The sequence below is a fragment of the Schistocerca nitens genome, chromosome 9, assembly GCF_023898315.1.
Source record: "Schistocerca nitens isolate TAMUIC-IGC-003100 chromosome 9, iqSchNite1.1, whole genome shotgun sequence".
Lineage (NCBI taxonomy): Eukaryota > Metazoa > Arthropoda > Insecta > Orthoptera > Acrididae > Schistocerca > Schistocerca nitens.
Window position 1 is genome coordinate 494,807,055 of NC_064622.1, and position 8,719 is coordinate 494,815,773.

An 8,719-nucleotide genomic window follows, 5' to 3' on the forward strand; every position below is an offset into this window, starting at 1 on the left:
TAAGAGCTAGGAGCACTTATTCATCTTCGCTACTTTAAAACACAACTCTTCTAATGAACAAGCGCTCTTAACTTCTACGGTATGCGGTTTAGAGCGCAGGTTTCCTGGATATTCTTTCTTGTTTTGGTCCATACTACCACTTTCCAAAATACGGAAGGCAAAGAGCTTGCAGTAGAAGAGATTTGTTTCACAGTATCGAAGATCAAGAACTGCTCATAGCTCTTAAGGTACGTGTTTTAGAGCCCATGTTTACTTGAATTTCTTGTTTCGAATGATCATTGATGTCATATCCCTGACTATTGACCATCACTTCTGAAACACCCTGTATAAATGTTAATAAACTGCACTTTTGTCACATCTCCAGCTCACTTCGAAGGTCCGTCCCGGTGCTCTGAAGAAGATGCCGAAAGTTGATTGCCGTGGTGCGACGGACGTATCGAGTGATAACTATTCCTAGACAGCGTAGAGTCTCCATTGTTCTGAACGGAGCCACACTTTCATCTGGGAGTCCCATTCCAAAGGTCAGAGCGAAGGATTTGGTGACGCTATATGGCTGCCCGCTCCGCTCCAGCATCATTGCTCAATCCACTGTGTTGTCGCTTGAACCTCCTCGCTGGAGCATGTGATTCATAGGCGCGGCATTTGAACTTCTATCCCAGTACGTTGATACCTGATAAACGGCATTGCAGGCAGCAGAGAAGTTGTCCTAGTGCGAAGATGTACATGATTGTTGAAAGGGATGACCATGTCGGATTTACCGTGTGATTGATATTGATGTCTTCGTCCGTCCATTAGCCATTACCCTCGACGTAGTGTCACGAAGTAGGCGTAAGAGTACGAGGAAGGTGTGGCTCACGCGACCGAATGCCTGATCGATGGAAATCATGGATCCCTGTAGTCGACAGCTGTCGCAATGGCGATGACGTCTCTATGATCACATGACGATGACTGTATATTAGTATCTGCGCCCAAGGACGTCCGTATTGGTGCCAGGAGTTAGTGATGTCTGAGACGCGCCGTGAGGAGACGCGTAAAAATCTTTAAATCTGAGTGAAGCGATAGGTCGAGAGAACTGTCAGGTTGTGTGCCTCCAGAGGGTTTGAGTAGTCCGCCTGGTACTGGCGATCGCCTCAGCGATATCTTCAATAGAGGTATTTGCTAAAAGAGAATCTGCCACCTGGATATCAAGAGCAAGACGTAGCGTTAGGGACTTCTTCACGACAGAAGTGACGATAGCGAATTTGGAAGGCTGTTGCGATGTCTGCTTGCGATACCAGCCGTCGGTCGTCAGGTAAACCGAAAGAACGGATAAGAGCGTCTCATCTGCGACGTCATGATGCATTGATATCATTTCTCCGTTGATACTGTCCTGGCATCGCGCGCGGACAACTACGCCTTCCAGTCGACGCCGAATAAGGGTCAAAGTCTTAGCCTTGATGCATCATCCTCGGCGTGACGTTCCGGACAAGGCGGGTGCTCCGTAAGGTCTTGTGTCGGTGCCATTGCATTCGTTCCTGGCCGTATTAGACTAGCGCGCGGCGTACGTCTGGCGTACTCACCACAAAAGTATGGACGAGTACTGTGTGGTGCGTCTTTCACAGCATTACCACATGTACTTGACCATTTCACGGCATTCCTGTTTCTGTAACTAGGCATCGTCAAATTTCTGTTGACCCCGACTGCACCATATTGTCTGACGCCGGTGGTTAATCGTGCAGACATAATCGTTATGGTCTGAGAAGTCCGAATGCCACATTTCCGTATGCAGGACGACCGAAGCGAGGGGGAAGTCATGTACACCCGATGCATTCAACTGGCTGAGTGGTTTGTGATGTATGTATATCCTCTTCCCATGTGTATATGAGAATGAATCTCCGTCGATAATGATGTTCTCATATCGTTTCAGGAAAAGCGGCGGGATTGTTTCAGAATAAAACTGTGAGCGCCCTCGTCGTTGGTCAGTGCCAGATGCCGCACAGACATTCGCTAGTCAGATCCCCTGCACTGTTAGTACAAGCCGTCGTCCTGCCAGGAGGTAAGTGAAGCCATCTATTACAATTCAACTGCGCACGATAATCGCTGATCCACTACCTCCGTTGGTGGCTGGGGTGACGTATACAGTACAGCCATAAAAATCGGGCTATTAAAACAGGGCAATGTCAATGTCTGCTACCAAATGGTTCAAATGGCTCTGAGCACTATGCGACTTAACTTCTGAGGTCATCAGTCGCCTAGAACTTAGAACTAATTAAACCTAACTAACCTAAGGACATCACACACATCCATGCCAGAGGCAGGATTCGAACATGCGACCGTAGCGGTCGCTCGGCTCCGGACTGTAGCGCCTAGAACCGCACGGCCACTCCGGCCGGCGATATGTCTGCTACCTGTAAGGTATCTAACAGGTAAAGTTTAACATAGTAGCCGGTCATATTTAAACCGATTTTAGCAATTCTGCTCGCCTGCATCAAGAGCAGATCGCCGAGTGCACTCGTATCAGAAGGACTGAATGTCATCAGGTCTTAAGCATTTTCTGTCTTCTGATCGTGGCCAGTTCACTGGAACAGCCTGTGGTGTTTCTTCGTCTAAAAAATGGCTCTGAGCACTATGGGACTTAGCTTCTAAGGTCATCAGTCCCCTAGAACTTAGAACTTCTTAAACCTAACTAACCTAAGGACATCACACACATCCATGCCCGAGGCAGGATTCGAACCTGCGACCGTAGCGGTCACGCGGTTCCAGACTGTAGCGCCTTTAACCGCTTGGCCACACCGGCCGGCTTTCTTCGTCTGGTGGAGGTTTGGGTGAGTACGTCGTCTGCCCTCGCAGTGGGGTCGTCAGATCTGATCAGAGCTGATACAAGAAGAGTCGTTGTCATCAGGGTGTCCGTTCTGGCGGCGCGAGAAACGTAGCTGTCGGGGTCACCAGGGCGTTGCTGTGTTTCGGAGTCATTCACTAAATTGTCCTGCCCGTGATCGGAGTGGGTAGCTGCAAGTGCGCGTGAGACCCCTCCCTGGGAATCTTCTGATGGACATCTGACGGATCCATCCTGGAAACACGAATCTGCCGCTGATGTGATCCTCCTCTTCTTGGGTCGTTTTAGTCACCTCTGTTTGCTAGGATGTGGTTCCGAGTCAGACAATGGGATGAAGTGGCAAGTTTCAGGAACGGCGAAGGTTGTAGGCACAACCATGGAATCGAGGTCCATATCAGTTTCGAGTCTGTCATCGTCTTCATGCGACACAGGGATCTCTGGCTGAGGGGCCCGTCGCTGGCGTAGACGGTCGCCCTCGTCTCGTGTGGTCTCTGCAGGTTGTGAAAGATCTTGTGGAAGTTTCCGTGCAGGGTCTGGAGGGCATCGGGCCCCTGTACCACTGTGTAGATGTGTGGCGTCGCAGCCAGAAGCGGAGAAGCGTTGTTGGTACAGGGCTGCGTAATTCTGCATTGAAGGCATTTATTTCGCAAATGTCCTTCATTACTGCATCCAGAACAGGTCACTGGCTGCCGTATGCGACTATGGCCAATGAACACAGAGGACAGGACATCTTTCTTTACCTCAATATGGGACTGCAGCATGGCATTCAAAACAGGGTATGTAGTGAAGTGTGCTTATTACTTTACTGCATGTCCGTGTACCGTTCCATAAGAGTGTAGTGCCGCTGTCACGTCATCCCCCGCCATTTGGAGAGGAAGTTCGAAGATATGGACTGTGCATGATCTTAGGCTGGTATGTTCACCCATTCTGGGCTGATACATTAAATGCATTTGCAGTTGCGCATGAGGACCATCATCCGCTGTATAATGGAATGACGAGAATGAAAATTTGTGGAAGACCCGGGACTCGAACCCGGATTTCCCGCTTATCGCGAGCGGTCGCCTTACCATTTGGCTATCCGTGCTCGACTCGCAGCCGGATCCAAACCTCCATATATCGTCAACCATGCGTCTGTGACCTGTACTCGTACATCCATTGGGTGTATTGCCATATAGGTCAGACATTGCACTGCCTGCTATAGGTAGATAAATACGATATTACTGTGTCTGTTCTGGTTAAGACAGAAAGTTCCTTTGGACATGCATCATAATCGGAACAAGGCACAGCAATGTCGTATTTATCTGCCGATACCGGACAAGTGACTTTCAAGTGAAATGTCTCACCTGTACGGGAATATACATAATGGATGCACGAGTACAGGTCGCAGACGCATGGTTGACGACATACGGAGGTTTGAGTTTGGCCGTGAGTTGTGCACGGGTAGCTAAGTGGTGCATGCGTGTTCAAATGGTTCAAATGGCTCTGAGCACTATGGGACTCAACTGCTGTGGTCATAAGTCCCCTAGAACTTAGAACTACTTAAACCTAACTAACCTAAGGACATCACTCACATCCATGCCCGAGGCAGGATTCGAACCTGCGACCGTAGCGGTCGTGCGGTTCCAGACTGTAGCGCCTTTAACCGCTCGGCCACTCCGGCCGTGCATGCGTGTCCAGAGGAACTTTGCATCATAATCAGAATTGCACAGGCACTGCAATATCATAAGTATCGCATTGTATTCGAGGCTGATGTGCCCATTCGGATGCTGGATTTGAGGCCTTCTTTCGTCTGTGCTATGATCTTGTTTCAAACTACGTTATTTGTCAGTTTGATGTAAACCACGTTACTTACGATGGACAGGTGTATTTCGGTCATGTCTCCATAGGGTATATTCACTTGGTCACATACGAACTGTTCGATAGCGAACGTTTTCTGCCATGAAATTTCGTTCGAAAAAGTGAACTTCAGTGCCGTTTTAAGATTGCAGTTTGCCATTCTATCGTTGGTCGTATCATGCGCTATTACTACTGTGAAAGTGAACAACCACCAGGGATACACCATGACGAGGACATAAACAGCTCCGTCCACACCACTTCACTGCCGAAAGCAGACTGTCTTCCGCCATCTGAGCATGCCTGCAGGACCGAGTCAAACTTCCGTATGTCATGGAGCCACGACCCCTACAATTGCACATTTGTGGCTCCTGCACAGGGAGAAAAAAATGTTCAAATGTGTGTGAAATCTTAGGGGACTTAACTGCTAAGGTCATCAGTCCCTAAGCTTACACACTACTTAACCTAAGTCATCCTAAGGACAAACACACACACCCATGTCCGAGGGAGGACTCGAAGCTCCGCCGGTATGCACAGGGAGAGACAAATATTTTATCGTCAATTTAGCCCATCGAAGCCTGGATACATCGACGATGGGTGCAATGCCTGGAATATCAAGATACAGATACTTTATAAACACAATTTCTTTCGGACATGATTCATAGTGTGGAGTGGAGTTTCTGATAGCATAGGAAGTAGCTACTGTCAGACGGCATCAGTCTTGTTGTGGACGCCACGTACCTCCTTATTAATGACTTGTCTCTGTGGCCTTCCGCACTTGCACCCCTGGGATCTCGTGTTGACATGAACAGTTCTTGTCATGTTTCCAATCCTGTGGGAGCTTCTCTGCCATCAGGAAATTCACCATCACATCCATCATTCCTTCGATCTTCTTGTCTGCGACCCTTTCGATCGCATTCGTTCCACTTTCCAGTGTGCTTCTATCGTCAACAGTGTTTACGCTGTTGGGAGGTATATCTGAAGTGCGATCGTAGTTTCAGCGTTACGATCCTTACACTCCAAGCGAACGCCCATAAAGGGCCATTTTGAAGAATTTTACATTCTTTTCCTGCTCTTGAGTTTCTGAGCAGACTTTATTTCAATGGCGTATTTGCCAAATTGATAGTTAAATGATTTGACAAATCAAAGTCAAGTGTTTTGCAGTCCATCTATCTTTTCTAGATCCTCCTCATTTGAAAATGACAAATACACGAAGTATTCGTAGTTCATTTCTTCACAGACATCATGCAAACCGACAATATGACACAAAAGTTTCAAAGCTCGCAGATAATAGCTGTATTAAAACATGGCAAACCAACAGTATCCCTGCTGTCTGTGACCTACGTGCTACTAGAAACGCTTGTCTATAATAGAATCAGTATGATATTACTTGAAGCAATCCCATCGAACAAGGTGACTTCCTACTAAAACGAAACGGCACACATCAGTTTCCGTCAGTTGCCGCTTACTTTGAGGCAGGCTTCATACAATGTGGGGAGAAGCCACATTTCTTCAGGTAATTCCCTGCAAACCAACCGCTTGACTAATAAACAGAATATTAGGAATCAAGTGTTCCACGTAGTTCTGGTTCAAATGGTTCAAATCGCTCTGAGCACTATGGGACTTCTGAGGTCATCAGTCCCCTAGAACTTAGAACTACTTAAACCTAACTAACCTAAGGACATCACACACATCCATGCCCGAGGCACGATTTGAACCTGCAACCGTTGCGGTCGCGCGGTTCGAGACTGTAGCGCCTAGAACCGCTCGGCCACCCCGGCCGGCACGTAGTTCTGGGATCCGAGATCAGCACCCAAGAAAACGAAAGAATGTTCTACTACAGGATTCTGTCTTCACTCCTATTCAGCTTGGACAGTGCCAAAAACAAGATTAATGTTGATGGTTGGGTGACTGCTACAAGGTGCAGCTCAGAGGTAGCCAATCTGGTCCCTGCCGTCCACCAGTAAGCGTTCGATCTTTCGTGATCGGTGACAGGTCCCAAGGGCTTTAAAAACATTTCCATTAGGTATTCAAAAAATTTTGACATAAAGTATCTGTCACATCATTATTATCTGACTCTGCCCTATAAATTTTATAAAGTTACTTCACTTCTTCATAAATCACCATTACTGTGGATCTGGTAGGAGGTTAGAAAAGTTTGCTACTGATAGAGATAAAAAAGTGGATGTTAGATAAGGAAGTCTGACTACCTATGGTGTAGCTCAACCGAACAATTTGAAGAAATCCTAACGGAGCACGTAGGCGTAGTGGGAAAATACTTTACCAGATGTCCGCCTCCGTAGCGTAACGGTAGCGTTTCCGCCTACCACCCAAGGGGCCGGAGTTCGATTCTCGGACAGGGACTGGGTGTTGTGTGTCCTTCATCATCACTGACCCGCAAGTCGCCGAAGTGGCGTCAACTATAAGGGACTTGCAATACGGCGGCCACCATGAGGCCTCCCGGCCAACAATGCCATACGATCATTTCATTTTTGTACTTTACCAAATGGTGATTCCAAATAAACGACCCCAAATTGGGTGTTTGCTGCTTCGACCTACATAATAAACTCACCATACAGTTTGAAAACATTACTCTCACTCACAATACAAAATATGGGGAGGCAATACTTAAATTCTGTCTTTCCGACAGAAACTAGAAAACACAGCTGGAAAACTGAAGATATTCAAAAAGTGTGTGGTTCAATCCGAGGTGAATCGCCCCCTTTCTGCTTCCTGCTGCTCTGACTCTTAGTTACATGTTCCATAGATAATTTCATTGATGAAACTTCCTGGCAGATTAAAACTGTGTGCCGGACCTAGACTCGGACCTTTGCCTTTCGCGGGCAAGTGCTCTACCATCTGAGCTACTCAAGCACGACTCACGCCCCGTCCTCACAGCTTTACTTCCGCCAGTACCTCGTCTCCTACTTCCCAAACTTCACAGAAGCTCTCGTGCGAACCTTGCAGAACTAGCACTCCTGAAAGAAAGGATATTGCGGAGACATGGCTTAGCCACAGCCTCGGGAACATTTCCAGAATGAGATTTTCGCTCTGCAGCGGAGTGTGCGCTGATATGAAACCTCCTGGAAGATTGTGTACCGGACCGAGACTCGAACTCGGGACCTTTGCCTTTAGCGGGCAGGTGCTCTACCAACTGAGCTACCGAAGCACGACTCACGCCAGGTACTCACAGCTTTACTTCTGCCAGTACCGTGTTGCGTTATAATATAAATTATTTTAAATAACATTAATGCGAGGGTACTTATAAAAATATAACCCTAAAATGTATATAAATGTTCCACAGGATAACGCCGGATGTTCCATGCGGCTTTTCGTGGACGATGCTCTTGTATACAGACAAGACGTACCGCTAGAAAATTGCAGCGAAATGCAGTAAAACCTGGAGAGGGTACTGGCAGTTCGTTCTCAATATAAACTAGGCAGAAGTACACAATTTCAGAACAGTCACGGTAAGCAACCTAAGAAAAAACTAAACTCCCCCCCTCCCCCTCCCGAAAGACCATGAAGGCTCAACGGTACCGACCGGCCGCCGTGTCATCTTCAGCCCGCAGGCGTCACTGCATGCGGACGCGGAGGGGCATGTGGTCAGCACACCGCTCTCCCGGCCGTATGTCAGATTACGAGACCGGGGCCGCTACTTCTTAATCAAGTAGCTCCTCAGTTTGCCTCACAATGGCTGAGTACATCCCGCTTGCCAACAGCGCTCGGCAGACTTGATGGTCACCCATCCAAGTGCTAGCCCAGCCCGACAGCGCTTAACTTCGATGATCTGACGGGAACCGGTGTTACCACTGCGGCAAAGCCGTTGACACGGGAAGTAGTCACGCCAACAAAATATCTATGAGTATGAATTAAAGTGATACGAACAATCTTCAGGAATTGTAGTCCATCCTCAAAGGAAGTAGCTTACGAAACCAACCAACATGAATATTGCTTGTCAGTCTGGGATTTGCACGATATGGAAGTTATAGAGGAATCAGAGGAAACCCAAAGAAGGGCAGCACGTTTCGTTACAGCTTCAATTAGTAGCACCTAAGCCTCTCTAAGATC

The 8,719-nt window shown here is 47.7% G+C and overlaps 1 pseudogene; it reads right to left on the reverse strand.

Annotated features, from left to right (window-relative positions):
• Positions 1-8,361: 8,361 nt before the first annotated feature.
• LOC126204610 (5S ribosomal RNA) lies at positions 8,362-8,479 on the reverse strand (annotated as a pseudogene).
• Positions 8,480-8,719: the final 240 nt, after the last annotated feature.